Source organism: Emys orbicularis, chromosome 12, assembly GCF_028017835.1.
Source record: "Emys orbicularis isolate rEmyOrb1 chromosome 12, rEmyOrb1.hap1, whole genome shotgun sequence".
NCBI lineage: Eukaryota > Metazoa > Chordata > Testudines > Emydidae > Emys > Emys orbicularis.
In genome coordinates, this window is record NC_088694.1 from 40,622,771 (window position 1) to 40,647,376 (window position 24,606).

General features: G+C 48.2%; 1 pseudogene; it reads right to left on the bottom strand.

Moving 5' to 3' along the window:
* Positions 1–2,471: 2,471 nt before the first annotated feature.
* LOC135886750 (olfactory receptor 2AP1-like) lies at positions 2,472–3,489 on the bottom strand (annotated as a pseudogene).
* Positions 3,490–24,606: the final 21,117 nt, after the last annotated feature.

Below are 24,606 nucleotides of genomic sequence, written 5' to 3' on the forward strand. Positions count from 1 at the left end.
CGGGCAGTAGCGCTTATGGAGGGGGTATGGGCACACAGGTAAGAGGGACTGAACTGGGGGGGCAAGGGAGGGCAGGGGAAAAAGGGGGCTAGGAAAATCACAGGAGGGAGCTTCAAGTGTAAGGGCGGTGCAGGCAACCAAACCAAACCCCAAAGTTTGGGGCGGGGCAAACACTAAAGTGCTGGGGCGGGGCAGGCAAACTAAGAGAAAGGGAGACTCCAGAGGGTCAAATCAAGTGGCAGGCGAGGCAGGCTGCAGGGGGAGGGGGAAACTAACACAGGGAGGCTGGGGGGCCAAGCAGGGAGGGGGCCCCACCAGCTAAACGCAGCTGGGGGGGAGGAAAGTCCAAGGTGGGGAGGCACGTGCGCCCATGTGCGCCTGTGTAACTCAGTCTTTTGCTGCTCACTGCTGCAAACAGTCCCAGGCGGTGAAAGAGGGGAAAAAACATGGCTGTCGAGGGGAGAAGAGCAGGTCCAGGTGGTACGCGGGGTGGTGGAGGGGGCGGCGACGGTGGTGGGGGGGGGAGCAGATGGGCGAGGGGGAGGGCTGCACGCCTCTCCCTCTTGCTCCCCTCAACAGCAATAGGAGTTGCCACCACCCCAGGAGCAGAGATGGTGAAAGTCACTCAGTTTGTGAACAAACCCCCTCCACAATGTCTCTCAGTAGGAATACTCCTCTTCTTCCTCCTCCTCGAGGGTAGCAGCAGCTCCGAAGTAGCAGCAGCAGCAAGCAGCAGTCAGCCGACCATGCAGGAGGGACCCATAGGTGGTGGTGAGGTCCTTGCTTCTCCCTCCGGAGACGGGGTGGGGGGCAGTCCGGCAATGCCCCCCCCCTCATTCAGCAGCAGCAGTTCAGAGAGGGAACTCCAGTCAGCAGCAGCAGCCCAGGAAGGGAGAGCTCCAGACAGCAGGGCAGCCAGAGCGGTCTGATCAGTCCCTGTAGTGAGGCGAGGGGCCTCCCTCCCCATGGGAAAGTGTGGGACCATTACACTCCCCTTGGAGGGAGGAGCCTAGATTGCCCCGCCCCCTCACCAGAAGTACGGAGGCATGGCTGGAAGTATAAAAGGCAGGCCCTGCAGCACAGTTGGGGCAGAACCTGTGGAGGAGAAGGAGGCTCCTCCTGTTTCGCAGCATCCTAGAAGGGAACCTATGCCTGGCTGATCCTGATCCCTAGACACCAGTGAGGACTGGCCCGGAGTGTACCCCAAGGAGCCAGAAGAGGCCTGGAGGCCACAGGTATCAACCCCCCGGGAGGCAGGAAGTAGCCCGGGGCAGCCCCAGTGCAGCCGGCTGTGGCTGGATCCTGGGTGGCCAACTCCCTACACTTCCCTGAGAAGCTCCTGCTCTGGAGAAGGAGCCTCCCTTACCAGTCACCTGTAGACTGTTTGTTTGCTGGCTGCCTGAGCTCCGCCCAGGCTAAAGCCAGCCCTGAGACAGTTTGTTGCTGTCTGCCTGAGCCTCCTTAAGCCCGGACCCCAGCTCAGTTATAGACTCTGTTTAAGGGCTGGCATCTTGAGCTGCCCAAACCCAGGCTAAAGCCTGACTGTGACTATTGGTCGGCCAGCACTACTGTGGGCTCTTGACTGTCCTGTGGACTCTGGTCCTGGCCAGACGGGACCTGACTGAGTGGCCTCCCTCCCCACAGGAGAGCAAGGGACTATTACAGGATCAGATCCTGAAAGAAATCTTTCCTGAACCCTCACTTCTGGCTTTCAAACAACCCCCCAGCCTTTCCAAGATCATCATCAGAAGCAAATTTCCCACAGATCAGGACACACCAACTCAAAGCAGCATCAGAACCTGCCAGAACAACAGATGCAAAACCTGCAGACATATCTCCACTGTCACAATGAGCAACACTCCCCTCAACACACCTTTCAAGACCCATGGGTCCTACATGTGCCTATCACAATGTATGCTGTACCTCATGCAGTGAACCAAATGCCCAGACAACAGCTATGTGGACAAAACCAGACAATCACTATGCTCTCAAATGAACTGACTCTGAAAAATGATAAAAGGCAAAGTGATCACTTTATATCAGTCCCTTGAAATATGTGCTAACTACTTATGCTAAACAAGCTGTTCCAACTTGTATTTAGCTGTGACACGCTGAGTACATTTCGCAGATCTGAAGAAGAATTATTCTGTATAAGCTTGTGTCTCTCACCAGCAGAAAGCATAAAATATGCTACCTTACCCCCCTTGTTTTTGTAATATCCTGGGACCAACACAGCCACGACAACAGTGCATGACACTTTTTTTGACACTTTCCATCTGTCGGTTTTCAGATGTCAGTTTCCAAAAAGCAAAACTTTTTTCATTTTGTCAGGTTTCAGTTGTTTTGATTTAAAGTAAAAATCTTGTGCACACACACGTATCTCTTGTGTGCTGTATTTCTGTATCAGGGCCCACTTAGACCCTCCTTCTTTCACAACTGAAACCAGATTGATTGATCCTTGTTTCATTCAACTAATCTGAATTCTTTATGAGGGCCATACATTTCCTGACAGCATTTCTCAGGGCCTCCTTGACCTCTCTGTTTCTCAGGCTGTAGATGAGTGGATTAGCCAGAGGAGTCAGAACAGTGTAGATGACTGAGAACACTTTGTTCAGGGCTCTCAGTGTGTTGGATTTTGGTAGCATGTAGACAATCATGATGGTCCCATAGAAAAGTGCTACAATGATGAGGTGGGAGGAGCAGGTGGAAAAGGCCTTTTGCCTCCCGGTGGTGGAAGGGATTCTCAGGATGGTGCTGATGATACAAACATAGGATGTCAAGGTTAATAGAAATGGGGAAACTGCATCTAGGAAGGAAAATATATAAAGAACCAATGTGATGAGGCTGGTGTCGCTGCAGGAGAGCTTTAGCATTGGAGTGAAATCACAAAAAAAGTGGTCCATTTCATTGGGGCCACAGAAAATTAATTGTGACATAAAAGACATCATTATTGTACAAGGTAGAAATCCACTTATCCAACACCCAGCTGCTAGCTGGAGGCACAGCCTGCTGTTCATACAGGTTCCATAGTGCAGTGGTTTGCATATGGCTAAATACCGATCATAAGACATTGCTGCCAGGAGATAACACTCTGTAGTTGCTAGAAAACAAAAGAAAAAAAACTGTGTCATGCAGCCCCCCACAGAAATGGTTCTGTCCCCAGTCAGGAGACTGGCCAGCATCCTAGGCAGGATGGTGGAGGTGTAGCAGGTCTCCAAAAAGGACAAGTTCCCCAGGAAGAAGTACATGGGAGTGTGAAGGTGTTGATCAATCACAACTAGAGCAATGATGAGGAGGTTGCCAGCCATAGTCACAATGTAGATCACTAGGAAGACCAGGAAGAGAAGGGTCGGCAGTTCAGAGAGATCCCCAAACCCTAGGAGGATGAATTCCGTGATGGCTGTTTGGTTTTTTCCTTCTCCTTTCTCCATGAGCTGTATTGTGTGACAGTGAAAAAGTAATGAGCATCGAAAGATTTGCCTGTACCATGAAATTAGGCTGATTTCCATAATTTGATTCCATAAGGGTTCCGACTGCAAACTGAGAGCTGGTTTTCTATTCTCTCATACCAGAGAAACTTCTTCACTTTGAGACTTTTGGAATAAAATTCCCCACCCAACCAACCCTCTGTCACCCATTTAATTTGCCACTCTTCTGCCCCATACCCCAACTTTTTTCATGAATCTATTCTTAGATTTAAGATCAAAAGGAACCATTATGGGCTGGAGTTTGGCACAACTGATTAAAAGAGCTTTAAACCAGGAACTTAATCTCCACACCTGATTTTAACCTTGAGATGGAGGAAAATCAAGTGAGAAAGGATATAGAAATGGAGAAAGGAACAGCAGTGGGTAGGAGAATGGACTTTAAGAGGAAGGATAGTGCTGATACCAGTCAGACAGGTGATACTGGCAGTAGAATGACTGTACCCTATCGGGCAAAGCCAAGCAGCAATAACTACAATGTCTGTACACCAGTGCAAGGAGCCTGGGTAACAAAATGGAGGAACTAGAACTACTGGTTCATGAAGTTAAGCCAGATATTATAGGGATAACAGAAACATGGTGGAATAGAAGTCATGATTGGAGTAGAGGTATTGAAAGGCATGCGTTGTTCAGGAAAGACAGAAATAAAGGCAAAGGTGGTGGAGTAGCATTGCATATGAATGATGAGGTAGACTGTAAAGAAATTAGAAGTGATGGAGTTGATAAGATAGAGTTTGTTTGGATCAAAATCACTTTGGGGAAGACAGCTACTAGAGGTATCCCTGGGATAGTGCTTGGGGTGTGCTGCAGACCTCAAGGATATGATTTGAATATAGACAGAGCCCTCTTTAATGTTTTTAATGAAAAAATACTACTAGGAATTGTGTGGTTATGGGAAAAAAATGGTTACTCACCTTCTCGTAACTCATAGACTCATAGACTCATAGACTTTAAGGTCAGAAGGGACCAATATGGTCATCTAGTCTGACCTCCCGCATGATGCAGGCCACAAAAGCTGACCCACCCACAACAGAATCTTCCAGCCTGCGACCCCTGCCCTATGCTGCGGAGGAAGGCGAAAAACCTCCAGGGCCTCTGCCAATCTACCCTGGAGGAAAATTCCTTCCCGACCCCAAATATGGCGATCATCAGAACCCCGAGCATACAGGCAAGATTCTACAGCCGGACCCTCATTTTACCCGTGATGGCCCGTTAATGCCTAATTGACTAAAATCACATTATCCCATCAAACCATTCCCTCCATAAACTTATCAAGCCTAATCTTGAAGCCAGAGAGGTCCTTCGCCCCCACTGTTTCCCTCGGAAGGCTGTTCCAAAATTTTACCCCTCTGACGGTTAGAAACCTTCGTCTAATTTCAAGCCTAAACTTCCCCACGGCCAGTTTATATCCATTCGTTCTCGTATCCACATTACTACTAAGCTGAAATAATTCCTCTCCCTCCTTGGTATTAATCCCTCTGATATATTTAAAGAGAGCAATCATATCCCCCCTCAGCCTTCTTTTGGTTAGGCTAAACAAACCGAGCTCCTCGAGTCTCCTTTCATAGGAAAGGTTTTCCATTCCTCGGATCATCCTAGTGGCCCTTCTCTGTACCCGTTCCAGTTTGAGTTCATCCTTTTTAAACATAGGAGACCAGAACTGCACACAGTACTCCAAATGAGGTCTCACCAGCGCCTTGTATAACGGAAGCAGCACCTCCCTGTCCCTACTAGAAATACCTCGCCTAACGCATCCCAAGATCGCATTCGCTTTTTTCACAGCCACGTCACATTGCCGACTCATAGTCATCCTGCGATCAACCAGGACTCCGAAGTCCTTCTCCTCCTCCGTCACTTCCAACCTATGTGTCCCTAACTTATAACTAAAATTCTTGTTAGTCATCCCTAAATGCATCACCTTACACTTCCCACTATTAAATCTCATCCTATTATTGTTACTCCAATTTACAAGGTCATCCAAGTCTCCCTGCAAAATATCCCGATCCTTCTCCGAATTGGCAATACCTCCCAACTTTGTGTCATCCGCAAACTTTATCAGCCCACTCCTACATTCGGTTCCGAGGTCAGTAACGAATAGATTAAATAAAATCGGACCCAAAACCGAACCTTGAGGAACCCCACTGGTGACCTCCCTCCAACCCGACAGTTCCCCTTTCAGTACTACCCGCTGCAGTCTCCCCTTTAACCAGTTCTTTATCCACCTCTGGATTTTCATATCGATCCCCATCTTTTCTAATTTAACCAGTAATTCCTCGTGCGGCACAGTATCAAACGCTTTACTAAAATCTAGGTAAATTAGATCCACCGCATTTCCTTTATCTAGAAGGTCTGTTACTTTCTCAAAAAAGGAGATCAAGTTGGTTTGGCACGATCTTCCTTTCGTAAACCCATGTTGTAATTTGTCCCAATTGCCATTCACCTCAAGGTCCTTAACTACTTTTTCCTTCAAAATTTTTTCCAAGACCTTGCATACTACAGAAGTTAAACTAACAGGCCTGTAGTTACCCGGGTCACTTTTTATCCCCTTCTTGAAAATAGGGACCACATTAGCTATTTTCCAGTCCATCGGTACCTCCCCCGAGTTTACAGATTTATTAAAAATTATTGCCAAGGGGCTTGCAATTTCTCGCGCCAGCTCCTTCAATATTCTAGGATGAAGATCATCCGGTCCACCTGATTTAGTCCCATTTAGCTGGTCAAGTTTGGCTTCCACCTCTGATACTTTAATGTCAATTGCCCCTCCTTTATTCCCCTCTGTCCCGCTCCCTCTATTCCTAAGCCCTTCATTAGCCTTATTAAACACTGATGCAAAATATTCATTTAGATATTGTGCCATGCTTAGATTGTCCTTAATCTCCACTCCATCTGCAAGCTTCAGTGGCCCCACTTCCTCTTTCTTTGTTTTCTTCCTATTTATATGGCTATAAAACCTCTTACTATTGGATTTAATTCCCCTCGCGAGGTCCAACTCTACACGGCTTTTGGCCTTTCTCACCGCATCCCTACATGCTCTGACCTCAATAAGGTAGGTTTCTTTGCCGATCTCTCCTCTCTTCCATTCTTTGTACGCTTTCTGTTTTTTCTTAATCGCCCCTTTGAGACGCCCGCTCATCCAGCTGGGTCTAATTCCCCTGCCTACTGACCGTTTCCCCTTTCTCGGGATACAGGCCTCGGACAGCTCGTGCAACTTCAGCTTGAAATAATCCCAGGCCTCATCTGCCTTTAGCTCTCTAAGTATGTTAGCCCAATCCACTTCCCTAAGTAGTTGCCTTAATTTATTAAAGTTGGCCTTTTTGAAATCGTAAACCTTAGTCACAGTCATAGTTTTATTTCTGTTAACCCTTCCATTTAGTTTAAACCAAATTAGCTCATGGTCACTCGAGCCAAGGTTGTCCCCTACAACCATTTCCTCAACGAGGTCCTCACTACTCACCAGCACCAAATCTAAAATGGCATCCCCCCTCGTCGGTTCAGCTACTACTGTTGTTCTTCGCGATGTGGTGCCCATTCCAACCAGATGTGTGCGCGCCACATGCGTGCCAGCCGGAAGATTTTCCCTTAGCAGCATCCGTAGGGTCGGCCTGGGCACCCCCTGGAGCCACACCTTCATGGCGCCCAGTATAGTGCCCCGCCGATCCCTCACCCCCATCAGTTCCTTCTTGCTGCCTACTCCAACAGAGGGGTTGGAGGGTGGGTATTGGAATGGACATGAACAACACATGTCGAAGAACAACAGTTACGAGAAGGTGTGTAACTGTTTTTTCTTCTTCAAGTGCTTGTTCATGTCCATTCCAACCAGGTGACATAAGCCAAAGTTCAGGAGGTGGGGTCGGAGTCATCCACTGATTAGAGCACGGCTCATCCAAAGGCCACATCATCTCTGACCTGTTGTGTGATTGCATAGTGCATCGTAAATGTGTGTTTCGAGAACTATGTTGCCGTTCTGCAGATCTCCTGGATGGGGACCTGCACCAGGAATGCAGTTGAGGAGGCCTGAGCCCTGGTGGAGTGTGCGGTGATCGGTGGAGTTGGCACCTTCGCCAGGCCGTAACACTCCAGAATGCATGATGTGATCCACAACGAGATGTGCTGGGATAAGATGGGGAGGCCCTTCATCCTGTCCGCCACTGCTACAAATAACTGTATGGACTTTCATAACGGCTTAGTTCTCTCTATATAGAAGGCCAGCGCTCTGCGGACATCCAATGAGTGAAGCCTATGCTCCCTGTTGCAGGAATAAAACACTGGGAGGAAGATGTCCTGGCTCATGTGAAACTGGGAGAAAACTTTAGGGAGAAAAGCCAGGTGTGGTCTGAGCTGAACCTTGTCCTTATGAAATACTGTGTAATGGGGCTCAGATGTAAGTGTCCTGAGCTCCGACACTCTCCTAGCTGAGGTTATCACCACTAGGAATGCCCCCTTGTAAAAGAGAGAAAGCAGGGAGTTGTCACCAATGGCTCAAATGAGGACTCGTAAGTCTGGCAAGGACCAGGTTAAGGTCCCAAGCTGGGACAGGCTGATGAGTTTTCAGGTAGAGCCTGTCGAGGTCTTTGAGGAAATGGCTAACCATAGGGTTCACAAAGACCGAGAAGCCATCTGCGCCCACATGGAAGGTGGAAATGGCAGCCAAGTGGACCCTTATTGATGACAAGGACAGAGCCTGTTGTTTAAGATGAAGGAGGTAGTCCAGCTGAAAGGGACCAGGGCGAGTGTCGGCAACTGATGGTGTTGATCTGACCATAGAGAGAACCTCCTCCACTTGGCAAGGTACGTTGCCCTTGTAAAGGGCTTCCTACTCGCAAGGAGAACTTGTCTGACTTGATCAGAACAAGACAGTTCCATGGCATTTAGCCATGGAGTATAGAAGCTGTGAGGTGGAGCGACTCTACGTTTGGGTGCTGGAGGTGGCTGTGATCCTACGTGATCAGGTCCGGGACCAGTGGTAAGGTGAGCACGGTCGACACGTACATTTCCAGGAGCGATGTGAACCACTGCTGGTGTGGCCATGCTGGAGCTATCAATATGACCTGGTCCCGGTCCCTGTGGACCTTTAGGAGCACCTTGTGGACCAGCGGTATCGGTGGGAACACATAGAGCAGATCGTCCCCCCATGGGAGAAGAAAGGCATCCGTGATGGAACCCGGGCTGTGATTCATGAAGGAGCAAAATAGTTGCCACTTCCTGTTGCCGCATGTGGCAAACAGGTCTATCTGGGGAAAAACCCAGAGATGGAAAATTGAGTTCACCATGTCTGGCTGGAGGGACCACTCGTGGCCGTGAAAAGTTCAGCTGAGACTGTCCGCCAGCTCATTCTGTATGCCGGGGAGGTATGAAGCCTGCAGATGTATCGAGTGCTCTACACAGAAGTCCCACAGTACGAGGGCTTCCCGGCACAGGAGAGAGGAGTGTGCACCACCCTGTTTGTTGATATAAAACATCACCGTGGTGTTGTCTATGAGGACTGATACGCATCTGCCTGATACGTGGGCTCTGAAAACCTGGCACACCAGACACACCTCTCTCTGTCATTGATATGCTGAGCGAGTTCTGCCTGAGATCAGAGGCCCTGAGTCCTGAGGTCTCCCAAATGAGCCCCCCAGCACAGATCCGAGGCATCTGTAACTAATGAAAGGGATGGCTGGGGGCTCGTGAAAGGTACTCCTGCACAAACCATCTGTGGGTCAAGCCACCACAGGAGGGAGACCAGTACAGGGTGGGGAAGGGTTACGATGTTGTCCAGAGCGTCCCGGGCTGGTTGATAAACCGACGCCAGCCATGACTGAAGTGGGCGAAGTCTGAGCCTGGCATGCTGTACTATGTAGGTGCATGCAGCCATGTGCCCCAGCAGTTTCAGGCAGTTCCTTGCTGTAGTCGTCAGGAACTGTCTGAGTCCCCATATGATGTCCCCTAGAGACTGAAACCTGGTTTCTGGGAAATATGCCCTGGCCTGGGTTGAGTCCAGTACTGTGCCTATAAACTCTATCCTATGCACTGAGGACAGAGTGGATTTGGCTTTGTTGAGAAGGAGACCTAGTTCGAGGAAGGTTCTGCTTATGAAGCCAACCTGATCCTCCACTTGGGATTTGGAGTGGCCTTTGATCAGCCAATCGTCGAGGTATGGGAAAACCTGAATCCAGCGCTTGCGTAGGAACACCGTGATGACTGCCATGCATTTGGTGAAAACACAAGGTGCTGCTGACAGGCCAAAAGGGAGTACGTAAATGGATAGTGGCTGCTGTTCACCACAAATCTGAGGTAACATCTGTAAGGAGGAATTATTGCTATGTGGTAATGTGTGTCCTTCAAGTCGAGGGCGGCGTACTGGTCTCCTGGATCCAATGAGGGGATAATGGAGGTCAGTGAGACCCTGAGGAACTTGAGTTTCTTTACAAACTTTTTGAGCTGCCGCAGGTCCAGGATAGGTCTGAGACCACCCTTGGCTTTCGGTATTAGGAAATACCGGGTGTAGAACCCCTTGCCCCTTTGCCCCTGAGGAACATCTTCCACTGCCCCTACAAAGAAGAGGGATTGCACTTCCTGAATTAGAAGTTGCTCGTGAGAGGGGTCCCTGAAGGGGGGTGTAGGGGCGGGAGGGCACAGAATTAGATGGAATATCCCCTCTCTACCGTGCAGAGCACCCAACGGTCCAAGGTGATATGGGACCAAGCACGGTAGAAAGGGGATAAATGGGATGAGAAGGTAAGAGGGGATGGATCCATAGTTTGAACTGGTGAGCTGTCCTCAACTGCACCTTCAAAAGGGGGGTCTGGGAACGGCCAAAGGCCTGGGCTGACTGGAGTTCTGCCCCAAGGAGGGCTGCTGCCTCCTCCTACCACTCCCATTCCTCCTACGAAGTGCATCCTGGTGGTTCTGAGTCTGATGGAACCTAGGGGCAGGCTGAGGTCTGAAATGCCTATGCTGAGTAGCTGGCGTGTGAAGCCCCAGAGATCTTAGAGTGACCCTAGAGTCCTTCAGACTATGAAGTCTCTTTTCCGTTTTCTCAGAAAACAGGGTTAAACCCTCGAAGGGGAGGTCCTGGATCATTTGTTGGACCTCATGGGGTAGTCCAGAGACCTGCAACCAGGAGCCCCGCCTCATTACCACCCCCGTGGCCAGTGTGCGTGAGGCTGCATCTGCCGCCTCTAAAGCTGCCTGTAGGAAGGCCTGGGAGACCAGCTTCCCCTCTTCCACTAGTCTGGACAGCTCAGTGCGAAAGTCTTGCAGCAGGAGCTCTACAAACGTGGCCATCGCAGCACAGGTGTTGTGTGCATATCTGCTCACGATGGCCTGCTGGTTTGTGATGCGGAGCTTTAGGCCCCCCATCGAATAGACCTTCCTGCCAAACAGGTCGAATCTCTTTGCCTCCCTATTTTTTGGGATGGAACCTTGTAAGCCCTGACATTCCCTCTGATTGGCTTCATCAACCACCAACAGGTTGGGGGGTGGGTGGGTATATACGTGTTCATACCCATTGGATGGTACAAAATAACGCCTTTCGGTTCTCTTGGCCATAGAGGCCAGAGAAGCAGGGGTCTGCCACAGATTTAGTTGTATCTATTACTGTCTTTATCAGTGGCAGGGCTACCCACGATGGGCCCAAGGGTGTGAGGATGTCCACAACTGGGTCTGACTCCACCACCTCCTCTGCCTGTATGCCCAGGCTTTGGGCAGCCCGGTGCAGGAGCTGCTGAAGAACCTGGTTATCCTCCAGAGGTGGAGCCACCGTCGCCCCCACAACCATTTTATCTGGTGAGGATGATGAGGAGAGAACTGGCAGTGGACCTTGCTCACTGCCTTCAGTACCCCTTGGGTCTCTCGGCACGTGGTATTCGATGGGATGCGGTGCTGAGACCGCTGGAGGTGGGAGCCTCCGTGCCACGGTCCATGTGGGAGCCGCTAGATCCAGCAGTGCTGACCTCGTCAATGCCGGTGGAGTCGGAGCTGCAGCCATCGGCAGTGCCGTTGATGGAAAGGTCGGTGCTGGAGCAGTTGTTTATAACAGTCGGGCCGGCACTTCGGTAGGCAGTGGAACAAAGGATGCCAAAGACAGCGATGCCAACCAGGACCTTGGACCTGACCCTGGCTCTGGTGGTACGCCCAAGGTGTCCAAAAGGGCCATTGGGATGATGGCTGCCACTGCTGCGGCCACGATGGCTGATGACTCCGGCGCGATCTGGGCCTCCTGCTCCTGGACCTGCTGGAGCGATAGGAGTCCACCTCCAACTCTGAGGTCTCTGAGTAGGAGGATCACAGAGGAGCTGTGCCCTGGACTGCTGGCGAGCGGTGCCGAGAGGCTAGGGATCTGTGTGGCTCCCCTACGTGTACTGGCCATGACAGGGAGAGGTGCGTGGGGATGGAGATCGGCATGCCATCAACACTGGTTTGCCCCTGGATTGGAAATGGGGCCACACAGTCACTGGCGACTTGTCCCTCCTCTGTGGGGAGGTTGGCACCAGGAGGCGCATCAGGTCCTTGGCCGCCTCAAATGCCTCCGGTGTCGATGGGAGCTGGAGGTGGTTGCCGTGGCGATCTGGGGACCATGGGGGGTTCGGACTCAACTGGACCCCAGCCAGGGCAGGAATCGATGAGACCCTGGAGGGCTGTAGGGACAAGGCAGTCTATCCTGAGGCACTCATGGACACCACCAACCCTTTAGGCTTCGGCGGGGGGGGACTGACCCCTCTCCGGCCTCTTCTTCTTTAACAGCACTGGGGATTGAGAATGATGCCGCACCGAGGATGGCTTCTTATGGCCCGAGCCATGATGGTGCCGAGGGGCCTTAGGGTCCTTAATCGGCACCAGTTCACACACCATCGGCGCCGGAGCACTGTGCACCGACGAAGAGGTACTCGGCGCAGGTTCGGCGAATCTGGAATCAGAGTGTGGTCGTAGCACTGCCTCCATTAGCAGGATTTTAAGTCTCTGCTCCTGGTCTTTAAGGGTTCTGGGTCGGAAACCCTTACAGATCCTGCACCTTTCTTTCTGGTGACTCTCTCTGAGGCACCGCAGACAGGAAGAGTGAGGGTCACTCTTGGGCATCAATTTGCCACAGTCCTCACAAAGCTTAAACCCTGGAGACCCTACATACCCCAGAGGTGGAGAAACGTTGTGGGGGAAACCCCCCAAACAAAACTAAAGTACTACAACGGTATCTAACTAAAGAACTATTTATATTGTATGTACAAGAAACTACAGAAGACACTGCCAAAGCGCTTGCCACAAGAGCGAGCGAACTTCCAGCTAGCCGTCACTGGCGGTAAGAAGGAACTAAGGGGGTAGGGGGTCGGCATGGGACTATATTGGGCACCAGGAAGGTGCGACTCCAGGGGGTGCCCAGGCTGACGCTACGGACGCTGCTAAGAGAAAATCTTCCGGCTGGCGTGCGCACACCTGGTTGGAATGGACATGAACAAGTACTCAAAGAAGAACTTTAACTTCCCAGATATAGATCGGAGGACAAGTGCTACTAATAATAGTAGGGCCCAGATTTTCTTGGCTGTCACAAATGACAGATTTATTCATCAAATAGTTGCCAAACCAACAAGAGGTGATGCCATTTTAGATTTGGGATTGGTGAGTAATGAGGACTATATAGAAGAACTGGTTGTTGGGGACAACCTTGGTTTGAATGATCATGAGTTAATGCAGTTTAAACTAAATGGGAGGATAAACAAAAATAGATCTGCAACTAGTGTCCTTGATTTCAAAAGGAGAAACTTTCAAAAAGTAACGGAATTAGTTAGGGAAGGGGACTAGACTGAAGAACTCAAGGATCTGAATGTGGAGGAGGCTTGGAGTTACTTTAAGTCAAAGTTGAAGAACCCATCCTAAGCAAGGGGGGGGGGAAATTTGTAGGGAGAGTTGAAGATCAAGTTGGATGAGGAAGCATCTCAAACAGGTGATTAAGAGAAAGCAGAAAGCCAACAAGGAATGGAAGATAGGAGGAATCAGCGAGGAAGGCTACCTCTTGGAGGTCAGAAAATGTAGGGATAAAGTGAGAACTGCCAAAAGCCAAGCAGAGTTGGATCCTGCAAAGGAAATTAAAACCAATAGTAAAAGGTTCTATAGCCATATAAAGAAGAAGAAAATAAGGGAAGAAGTGGGACCACTAAGCACTAAGGATGGGGTGGAGATCTAGGCATGGCCCAACACCTAAACAAATACTTTGCCTCAATCTTTAAGTCCAAAGAAGAGCTTAGGGGTCGTGGCAGGGTGGCTAATGGGTATGAGGATATGGAGATAAAAATTACCACATCCAAAGTGGAAGTCAAACTCAGCCAAACTGGGGGCCCGGATAATCTCCACCCAAGAATATTAAAGGAATTGGCACATGAAATTGCAAGCCCAATAACAAGGATTTTTAATGAATCTGTAAACTTGGGGGATCGCACCCTATGACTGGAGAATTGCTAATATAGTTCCTATTTTTAAAAGGGGAGGGGGAAAGTGATCCAGGAAACTACTGGCTTCTTAGTTTGATCTCAATTGTATGCAAGGTCTTGGGACAAATTTTGAACAGAAAGTAATTAAGGACATAGAGGTGAAGAACAATTGGGATAAAATACAACATGGTTTCACAAAAGGTAGATCATACCAGACCAACCTGATCTCTTTCTTTGAGAAGCTAACTGATTTTTTTAAACAAAGAAAATGCAGTAGATTTAGCATTTGATACAGTTCCACATGGGAAATTATTAGTTAAATTGGAGAAGAAGGAGATTAATATGAGAATTGAACGGTTGATAAGGAACTGGTTAAAAGGGAGACAACGGGTTGTACTGAAAGGTGAACTGTTAGGCTGGAGGGTGGTTACTAGTGAAGTTCCTCAGGGATCAGTCTTGGGACCAATTTTATTTAACATTTTTATTACTGATCTTGGCACAAAAAGCAGGAATGTGCTAATACAATTTATGGATGGCACAAAGTTGGGAGGGATTGCCAATATGGAGGAGGACTGGAATATCACACAAGAAGAGCGGGATGACCTTGTAAACTGGAGTAATAGAAATGGGATTAAATTTAATAGTGCAAAGTACAAGGTCGTGCATTTAGGGACTAACAACAATAATCTTTGCTATAAGCTGGGGATGTATTAGTTGGAAGTGACAGAGGGAGAGAAAGACCTGGGTGTATTGGTTGATCACAGGATGACTATGAGCCACCAATGTGATGTGGCTGTGAAAAAGGCTACTACAGTCCTAGGATGCGTCAGGTGAAGTATTTCCAGTAGAGACAGGGAAGTGTTAGTGCCATTATACAAGGCACTCGTGAGACCTCATCTGGAGTATTCTGTGCAGTTCTGGTCTCCCGTGCTTAAGAAAAATGAATTCAAACTGGAACAGGTGTAGAGAAAGGCTACTAGGATGATCAAATGAATGGAAAACCTATTTTATGAGACGAGACTCAAACAGCTTTGCTTATTTAGCCTAGCCCAAAGAAGGCTGGGGGGAGATATGATTGCTCTCTATAAATATAACAGAGGGATAAATACCAGGTAGGGAGAGAAGTTATTTAAGTACCAATGTTGACACAAAAACAAATGGAGATAAACTGTCCATCAACTAGGGACCGAGTGGCTAGGCAGCAGTTTTGCAGAAAAGGACCTAGGGGTTAGAGTGGACAAGATGCTGAATATGTGTCAACAGTGTGCCCTTGTTGCCAAGAAGGCTAACAGCATTTTGGGCTGTATAAATAGGGACATTGCCAGCAGATCGAGGAACGTGATCATTCCCCTCTATTCGACATTGATGAGGCCTCATCTGGAGTACTGTGTCCAGCTTTGGGCCCCACACTACAAGAAGGATGTGGGGAAATTGGAAAGAGTCCAACAGAGGGAAAGAAAAATGATTAGGGGTCTGGAGCACATGACTTATGAGGAGAGGCTGAGGGAACTGGGATTGTTTAGTCTGTAAAAGAGAAGAATGAGGGGGGATTTGATATCTGCTTTCAACTACCTGAAAGGGGGTTCCAAAGAGGATGGATCTAGATGTTCTCAGTGATACCAGATGACAGAACAAGGAGTAATGGTCTCAAGTTGCAGTGGGGGAGGTTTAGGTTGGATATTAGGAAAAACTATTTCACTAGGAGGGTGGTGAAGCACTGGAATGGGTTACCTAGGGAGGTGGTGGAATCTCCTCCCTTAGAGGTTTTTAAGGTCAGGCTTGACAGAGCCCTGGCTGGGATGATTTAGTTGGGGATTGGTCCTGCTTTGAGCAGGGGGTTGGACTAGATGACTTCCTGAGGTCCCTTCCAACCCTGATATTCTATGATTCTATGAAGTTTAGTCTCAAAATTAGGTGAAGGTTTCTAACCATCATGGAATGAATTCTGGCACAGTCTTCCCAGAGGAACAGAGGGAGCAAAAAACTTAACTGGCTTCAACACTGAGTTTCATAAGTTTATGGAGGGGATGGTATGATAGGACTGTCTACAATGGCATGTGGCCAATCTACGACTGCTAGCAGCAACCATCTCCAATGGCCGGTGATATGCGACACTAGATGGGAAGAACTCTGAGTTACTGCAAAGAATTGTTCCCCAGGTGTCTGGCTGGTGGATCTTGGCCATATGCTCAGGGTCTAACTGGTTGCCATATTTGGAAATTTTCCCCTGGGTCAGATTGGCAGGGACCCTGCCAGTTTTTTGCCTTCCTCTGCAGCATGGGACACAGGCCGCTAGCATAAATGGTGGATTCTGTGTAACTTGAAGTATTTAAAGCACGATTTGAGGACTTCAATAGCTCAGCCAGAGTTTTGGGGTCTATTACAGAGGTTCTGTGGCCTTCAATTTGCAGGAGGTCAGACTAGATGATCACGAGGGTCCCTTCTGACCTTAAAGTCTATGAGTCATTAGATCATCCATTCTGAGCTCCTGACTAACAATAACTATAGAAATAACAGGAGTACTTGTGGCACCTTAGAGACTAACAAATTTATTAGAGCATAAGCTTTCGTGGGCTACAACCCACTTCTTCGGATGCATATAGAGTGAACCATATATTGAGGAGATATACATACACACACATACAGAGAGCATGAACAGGTGGGAGTTGTCTTACCAACTCTGAGAGGCCAATTAAGTAAGAGAAAAAAAAAACTTTTGAAGTGATAATCAAGATGGTTCAGTACAGACAGTTTGATAAGAAGCAAGTGTGAAAATACTTACAAGGGGAGATAGATTCAATGTTTGTAATGGCTCAGCCATTCCCAATCCCTATTTAGCCCTGAGTTGATTGTGTCTAGTTTGCATATCAATTCCAGCTCAGCAGTCTCTCGTTGGAGTCTGTTTTTGAAGTTTTTCTGTTTTAAGATAGCCACCCGCAGGTCTGTCAAAGAATGGCCAGACAGGTTAAAGTGTTCTCCCACTGGTTTTTGAGTATTATGATTCCTGATGTCAGATTTGTGTCCATTAATTCTTTTGCGTAGAGACTGTCCGGTTTGGCCAATGTACATGGCAGAGGGGCATTGCTGGCACATGATGGCATATATCACATTGGTAGATGTGCAGGTGAACGAGCCACTGATGGTATAGCTGATGTGATTAGGCCCTATGATGGTGTCACTTGAATAGATATGTGGACAGAGTTGGCATCGGGCTTTGTTACAAGGATAGGTTCCTGGGTCAGTGTTTTTGTTCAGTGATGTGTGGTTGCTGGTGAGTATTTGCTTTAGGTTGGGGGGTTGTCTGTAAGCGAGGACAGGTCTGTCTCCCAAGATCTGTGAGAGTAAAGGATCATCTTTCAGGATAGGTTGTAGATCTCTGATGATGCGCTGGAGAGGTTTTAGTTGGGGGCTGAAGGTGACAGCTAGTGGTGTTCTGTTATTTTCTTTGTTGGCCCTGTCTTGTAGGAGGTGACTTCTGGGTACTCGTCTGGCTCTGTCAATCTGTTTTTTCACTTCAGCAGGTGGGTATTGTAGTTTTAAGAATGCTTGATAGAGATCTTGTAGGTGCTTGTCTCTATCTGAGGGATTGGAGCAAATGCGGTTATATCTTAGAGCTTGGCTGTAGACAATGGATCGTGTGGTGTGTCCTGGATGGAAGCTGGAGGCATGTAGGTAAGTGTAGCGGTCAGTAGGTTTCCGGTACAGGGTGGTATTTATGTGACCATCGCTTATTAGCACAGTAGTGTCCAGGAAATGGACCGCTTGTGTGGATTGATCTAGGCTGAGGTTGATGGTGGGATGGAAATTATTGAAATCATGGTGGAATTCCTCAAGGGCTTCTTTTCCATGGGTCCAGATGATGAAGATGTCATCAATGTAGCGCAAGTAGAGTAGGGGCGTTAGGGGACGAGAGCTAAGGAAGCGTTGTTCTAAGTCAGCCATAAAAATGTTGGCATACTGCGGGGCCATGCGGGTACCCATAGCAGTGCCGCTGACTTGAAGGTATATATTGTCCCCAAATGTGAAATAGTTGTGGGTGAGGACAAAGTCACAGAGTTCAGCCACCAGGTTAGCTGTGACATTATCGGGGATACTGTTCCTGATAGCTTGTAGTCCATCTGTGTGTGGAATATTGGTGTAGAGGGCTTCTACGTCCATAGTGGCCAGGATGGTGTTTTCTGGAAGATCACCGATGGATTCTAGTTTCCTCAGGAAGTCAGTAGTATCTCGAAGATAGCTAGGAGTGCTGGTAGCGTAGGGTCTGAGGAGAGAGTCCACATAACCAGACAAGCCTGATGTTAGGGTGCCAATGCCTGAGATGATGGGGCGTCCAGGATTTCCAGGTTTATGGATCTTGGGTAGCAAATAGAATGTCCCTGGTCGGGGTTCTAGGCATGTGTCTGTACAGATTTGTTCCTGTGCTTTGTCAGGGAGCTTTTTTAGCAGATGGTGTAGTTTCTTTAGGTAATCCTCAGTGGGATCAGAGGATAATGGCCTGTAGAATGTGGTGTTAGAGAGCTGTCTAGCAGCCTCTTGGTCATATTCCAACTTATTCATGATGACGACAGCACCTCCTTTGTCAGCCTTTTTGATAATGATGTCAGGGTTGTTTCTGAGGCTGTAGATGGCGTTGTGTTCAGCATGGCTGAGGTTATGGGGCAAGTGATGTTGCTTATCCACAATTTCAGCCTTTGCACGTTGACGGAAGCAATCTATGTAGAAATCCAGTCTGTTGTTTCGACCGTCCGGAGGAGTCCACGCAGAATCCTTTTGTTTGTAGTGCTGGTAGGGGGGATTCTGTGGGTTAGTATGCTGTTCAGAGGTATGTTGGAAATATTCTTTGAGTCGGAGACGTCGAAAGTAGGATTCTAGGTCACCGCAGAACTGTATCATGTTCGTGGGTCTGGAGGGACAAAAGGAGAGGCCCCGAGATAGGACAGAATCTTCTGCTGGGCTAAGAATATAGCTGGAAAGGTTAACAATATTGCTGGGTGGGTTAAGGGAACTACTGTTGTGGCTCCTTGTGGCATTTAGCAGTTTAGATAGTTTAGTGTCCTTTTTCCTTTGTAGAGAGGCAAAGTTTGTCTTGTAAATGGCTTGTCTAGTTTTTGTAAAGTCTATCCATGAGGAAGTTTGTGTGGAAGGTTGGTTTCTTATGAGAGTATCCAGTTTTGAGAGCTCATTCTTAATCTTTCCCTGTTTGTTGTATAGGATGCTGATCAGGTGGTTTCGCAGTTTCTTTGAGAGTGTGTGACACAGTCTCTCAGCATAGTCTGTGTGATATGTAGATTGTAATGGATTTTTTACCTTTAGTCCTTTTGGTATGATGTCCATCTGCTTGCATTTGGAAAGGAAGATGATGTCTGTCTGTATCTGTACGAGTTTTTTCATGAAGTTGATGGATTTCCACTCCATACGGCTAAATGCAGTGCCTTGCATAATGACAGGTTTCAGAGTAGCAGCCGTGTTAGTCTGTATCCGCAAAAATAACAGGAGTACTTGTGGCACCTTAGAGACTAACAAATTTATTAGAGCATAAGCTTTCGTGGGATACTACTGACTTCCTGAGGAAACTAGAATCCATCGGTGATCTTCCAGAAAACACCATCCTGGCCACTATGGACGTAGAAGCCCTCTACACCAATATTCCACACACAGATGGACTACAAGCTATCAGGAACAGTATCCCCGATAATGTCACAGCTAACCTGGTGGCTGAACTCTGTGACTTTGTCCTCACCCACAACTATTTCACATTTGGGGACAATATATACCTTCAAGTCAGCGGCACTGCTATGGGTACCCGCATGGCCCCGCAGTATGCCAACATTTTTATGGCTGACTTAGAACAACGCTTCCTTAGCTCTCGTCCCCTAACGCCCCTACTCTACTTGCGCTACATTGATGACATCTTCATCATCTGGACCCATGGAAAAGAAGCCCTTGAGGAATTCCACCATGATTTCAATAATTTCCATCCCACCATCAACCTCAGCCTAGATCAATCCACACAAGCGGTCCATTTCCTGGACACTACTGTGCTAATAAGCGATGGTCACATAAATACCACCCTGTACCGGAAACCTACTGACCGCTACACTTACCTACATGCCTCCAGCTTCCATCCAGGACACACCACACGATCCATTGTCTACAGCCAAGCTCTAAGATATAACCGCATTTGCTCCAATCCCTCAGATAGAGACAAGCACCTACAAGATCTCTATCAAGCATTCTTAAAACTACAATACCCACCTGCTGAAGTGAAAAAACAGATTGACAGAGCCAGACGAGTACCCAGAAGTCACCTCCTACAAGACAGGGCCAACAAAGAAAATAACAGAACACCACTAGCTGTCACCTTCAGCCCCCAACTAAAACCTCTCCAGCGCATCATCAGAGATCTACAACCTATCCTGAAAGATGATCCTTTACTCTCACAGATCTTGGGAGACAGACCTGTCCTCGCTTACAGACAACCCCCCAACCTAAAGCAAATACTCACCAGCAACCACACATCACTGAACAAAAACACTGACCCAGGAACCTATCCTTGTAACAAAGCCCGATGCCAACTCTGTCCACATATCTATTCAAGTGACACCATCATAGGGCCTAATCACATCAGCTATACCATCAGTGGCTCGTTCACCTGCACATCTACCAATGTGATATATGCCATCATGTGCCAGCAATGCCCCTCTGCCATGTACATTGGCCAAACCGGACAGTCTCTACGCAAAAGAATTAATGGACACAAATCTGACATCAGGAATCATAATACTCAAAAACCAGTGGGAGAACACTTTAACCTGTCTGGCCATTCTTTGACAGACCTGCGGGTGGCTATCTTAAAACAGAAAAACTTCAAAAACAGACTCCAACGAGAGACTGCTGAGCTGGAATTGATATGCAAACTAGACACAATCAACTCAGGGCTAAATAGGGATTGGGAATGGCTGAGCCATTACAAACATTGAATCTATCTCCCCTTGTAAGTATTTTCACACTTGCTTCTTATCAAACTGTCTGTACTGAACCATCTTGATTATCACTTCAAAAGTTTTTTTTTTTCTCTTACTTAATTGGCCTCTCAGAGTTGGTAAGACAACTCCCACCTGTTCATGCTCTCTGTATGTGTGTGTATGTATATCTCCTCAATATATGGTTCACTCTATATGCATCCGAAGAAGTGGGTTGTAGCCCACGAAAGCTTATGCTCTAATAAATTTGTTAGTCTCTAAGGTGCCACAAGTACTCCTGTTATTTTTGCGGATACAGACTAACACGGCTGCTACTCTGAAACCAATAACTATAGAATTTCCCAGTTTCCTGGCATTGAGATCAATAACTTATGTTTGGCTAAGATGTACCTTCCAGAAAGGGAGCCAGTCCTGATTTGAACATATCAAGAGATGAGAATCCACCACTTCCCTTGGTAGTTTGTGCCAATGGATAATCACCTCACTGGGAAAAAAAACCTGTGCCTTATTTCTCATTTAATTGTGTCTGACTTTAGCTTCCAGCCATTGGTTCTAGCTGTGCTTTTCTCTGTTTGACTAAAATGCCCTTTTCTAACCAGTGTTTTCTCCCCATGAAGGTACTGATAGGTGGTAATTAAGTCACCTCTCAGTCTTCTCCTTGATAAACTGAACAGATCAAGCTCTTTCAGGGCAGGTCTTCACTACAGGGGGGGTCAATTTAAGATACGCAAATTCAGCTACGTGAATAGCGTAGCTGAATTCGACGTATCGCAGACGACTTACCCCACTGTAGGGACGGCGGCAAAATCGACCTCTGCGGCTTCCCGTCGACGGCGCTTACTCCCACCTCCGCTGGTGGAGTAAGAGCGTCGATTCGGGGATCGATTGTCGTGTCCCGATGAGACGCGATAAATCAATCCCCGAGAGGTCGATTTCTACCCGCCGATTCAGGCGGGTAGTGTAGACCTAGACTAAGTCTTTCACTGTAAGATATTTTCTCCAGCCCTCAGACTGGTTTTGTGGCTCTTTTCTGCACCCTCTCCAATCTTTCAACATCTGTTTTAAAACATACTACCCAGCACTGCACACGGTATTCCAGTATCAATATCACCAGTGCTCTCTGCAGAGGTGAAACCCCCTCCCTGCTCCTGTTCTCCCCCCCACCCCGTTTATACAGCTTAGGATGGCATCAACCCTCGCCCCATAGCACTGTGCTGGGAGCTGATGTTGAGTTACTCCCTCACTGTAGCCACTACCCATGCTGTGATTGGGGCCAGGGTCAGACACCACGAGCTGCCCTGGAGAAGGGCAGGAGGGAAGTGGCATCATATCAGTGCCTGCGATGAGGGAGTGACACTGACCAACAGCACAGACGGGAAAGTGACTCTGCCCCCGGACGTGCCCAAGACACAAATCAAACCACACACAGCTTCCTCTCACTCATAGAGCAGTAGTGACTGGTCCATACCCATGAAAACTGCTTAGAAGAAATTACCGGCTATTAATTATTAATTGTAACTATTAATTACTGACAATCACTGATTGTTTGTGTTGTGGCAGTGCCAGGGGATCAGGTCCTTATTGTGCTGGGTGCTGTGTAAACACCAAACAATTAGTAACAATTTCAAGCTTCTAGATGGCTTGGAGGGCGCTGGGTGGAACTGCAGGTAGAGTCTGTGCCCCATCCCACCTTCCACAGGAAAGCCATAATTCAGCACTCCCAGCCGCTCTCTCACTGCAGTGGTACCAGGGCCTGGGGTGGGAGATATGGGGGAAGAATGGAAAGTCTTCCTGTGCCAGGTACTTATCCACCCCTGTTACTGCAGTGTCCGAGCTCCTCGGAATCTCTAATGTGTTGATCTTCACACTACCCCTGTGACATAACATGAGGAGCCTCGGTGCTTCTGAAAATCCCACTAGGTGCCTAAATACCTTTCAAAATACGATCCAAAGTGACTTATCCCAGGATGCCCGGAAAGGCTGCAGCTGAGCAGAGAGGAGACCCCCAGGTCTTCAAAGTTGCAGGCTGGTGCCCTAACTGCTATAATACCCACCGTCTGCAAAAATTAAGGTAGAACAGTCAGTGCTTCTGCAAAGGTTGTGACACAGACACAGGTCACTGCTTCCTAATCTGTAAGGATTCCACTCTCCATTCCAGACTGCATCCACCCTGATCGAATTGGCCCTGTCAACACTGGTTCTCCACTTGTGAGATAACTCCCTTCTCTTCATGTCAGTATATAATGCCTGCATCTATAATTTTCACTCCATGCATCTGAAGAAGTGGGTTTTTTACCCACGAAAGCTTATGCCCAAATAAATCTGTTAGTCTTTAAGGTGCCACCGGACTCCTTGTTGTTTTTGTGGATACAGACTAACACTGCTACCCCCTGATACTAGTCTCCATTCAGTGCATTTCTAAAATACACCCTTTCCTCGGGGGAGCTCAGTACCACCCAAAAACGCTGGTAGCCTCTCTGCTCCCACTGAAACCCACGGAGGAGACACTCAGCAGGAGACACTCAGCATGTCAGCACTGGGCTGGGAAGGTGCATTGGAATCTGCCCCCCCAGAAAAGTCTGGAGAGGCAGCTGAGAACCTGAGGGGCAAGGTCCCTGAGCAAACAATGAGTTGTCAGAGAGGGGGGGGGGACAGCCAGCCAGGGAGCACGATGGTGTGTGGACAACAGACACACGGTGTGTAAGGGTAGAGGTGAGTGCTGGGTCTCCTTTTTGATCCATCCGTGGCTCTAGCTGCAAACCACAAAGAAACCGACTCTGAAGTCCTTCCTTCGGCACAACTACCAGCATGTGAGGACACCGTCCAAGAGGCTGTCTCAGAGCAAGGGCTGCATAGGAACAAGGACCTGAGGATCTGCCCTGAGGCTAGTGACACGCACCTTCAATCCTCAGCATCCAGCAGCGTTCTTTCCATGGCCAGGGACTGGGGCTGGTGTCAGTCAGCCTTCCTGTCCCAGTTCCTGGGAAGACCCCTGCCTGTGACTGCTGGGACAGGTGCCTCTTGCTGCCCAGGCTGACTGCTGGCATCACACAAACCCTTAGTGCCTCCTGCTCTGGGTTCCTACAGGATTTATCAGGGAAAGCAGCTGCCCCCTGGCCCTTGCTGCTGGGATCTCTCTTAGGACTGCTGCCTGTGATGCTCTGGGTTACCTTCAGAGGGGAGCTGATGTTGTGTTACTTGTTAAAACTGTGTAACAGCAAAGCAGGTGCAATTGGCATCCTAAACCCCAGGGAAATCTCCCTTTTTTCCATGTGCTCTATGTGTGTGAAGAGCCCAAGTGAATGGGAAATTGGTTACAATCCCTTTAATGGTCATATTGACCTCCTACATACCACTTTCCAGCCATGGAGGTCAAAGCACATTGCAAAGGATAGCAAGTGACATCATCCCCATTTCACAGCCGAGAAAACTGAGGAACAGAGAAGGGAGGTAATTCCCAAATGTAACCCAGCCTTGGCGTGGCCAGGAATATGGCACTTTGACCCAGACTTCCTCTGTCAAAATGCACTGACCTGGACCAAACACTCCAAGACTCTTAGTCTATTACATATGGAAATCTTTAAAGGTTGTCTCAGGAACTTATAAAGCTGCCCTTCAATGTAGTACCTAAGCTCCTGCCATGTAAAATGGATGACAATAAGGAAGCTCCTCATAGACGTCATGAAGTTTTCATTTCTTTTCCCTTTTCGGGGTTAAAACTCTGCTTTGGTACAG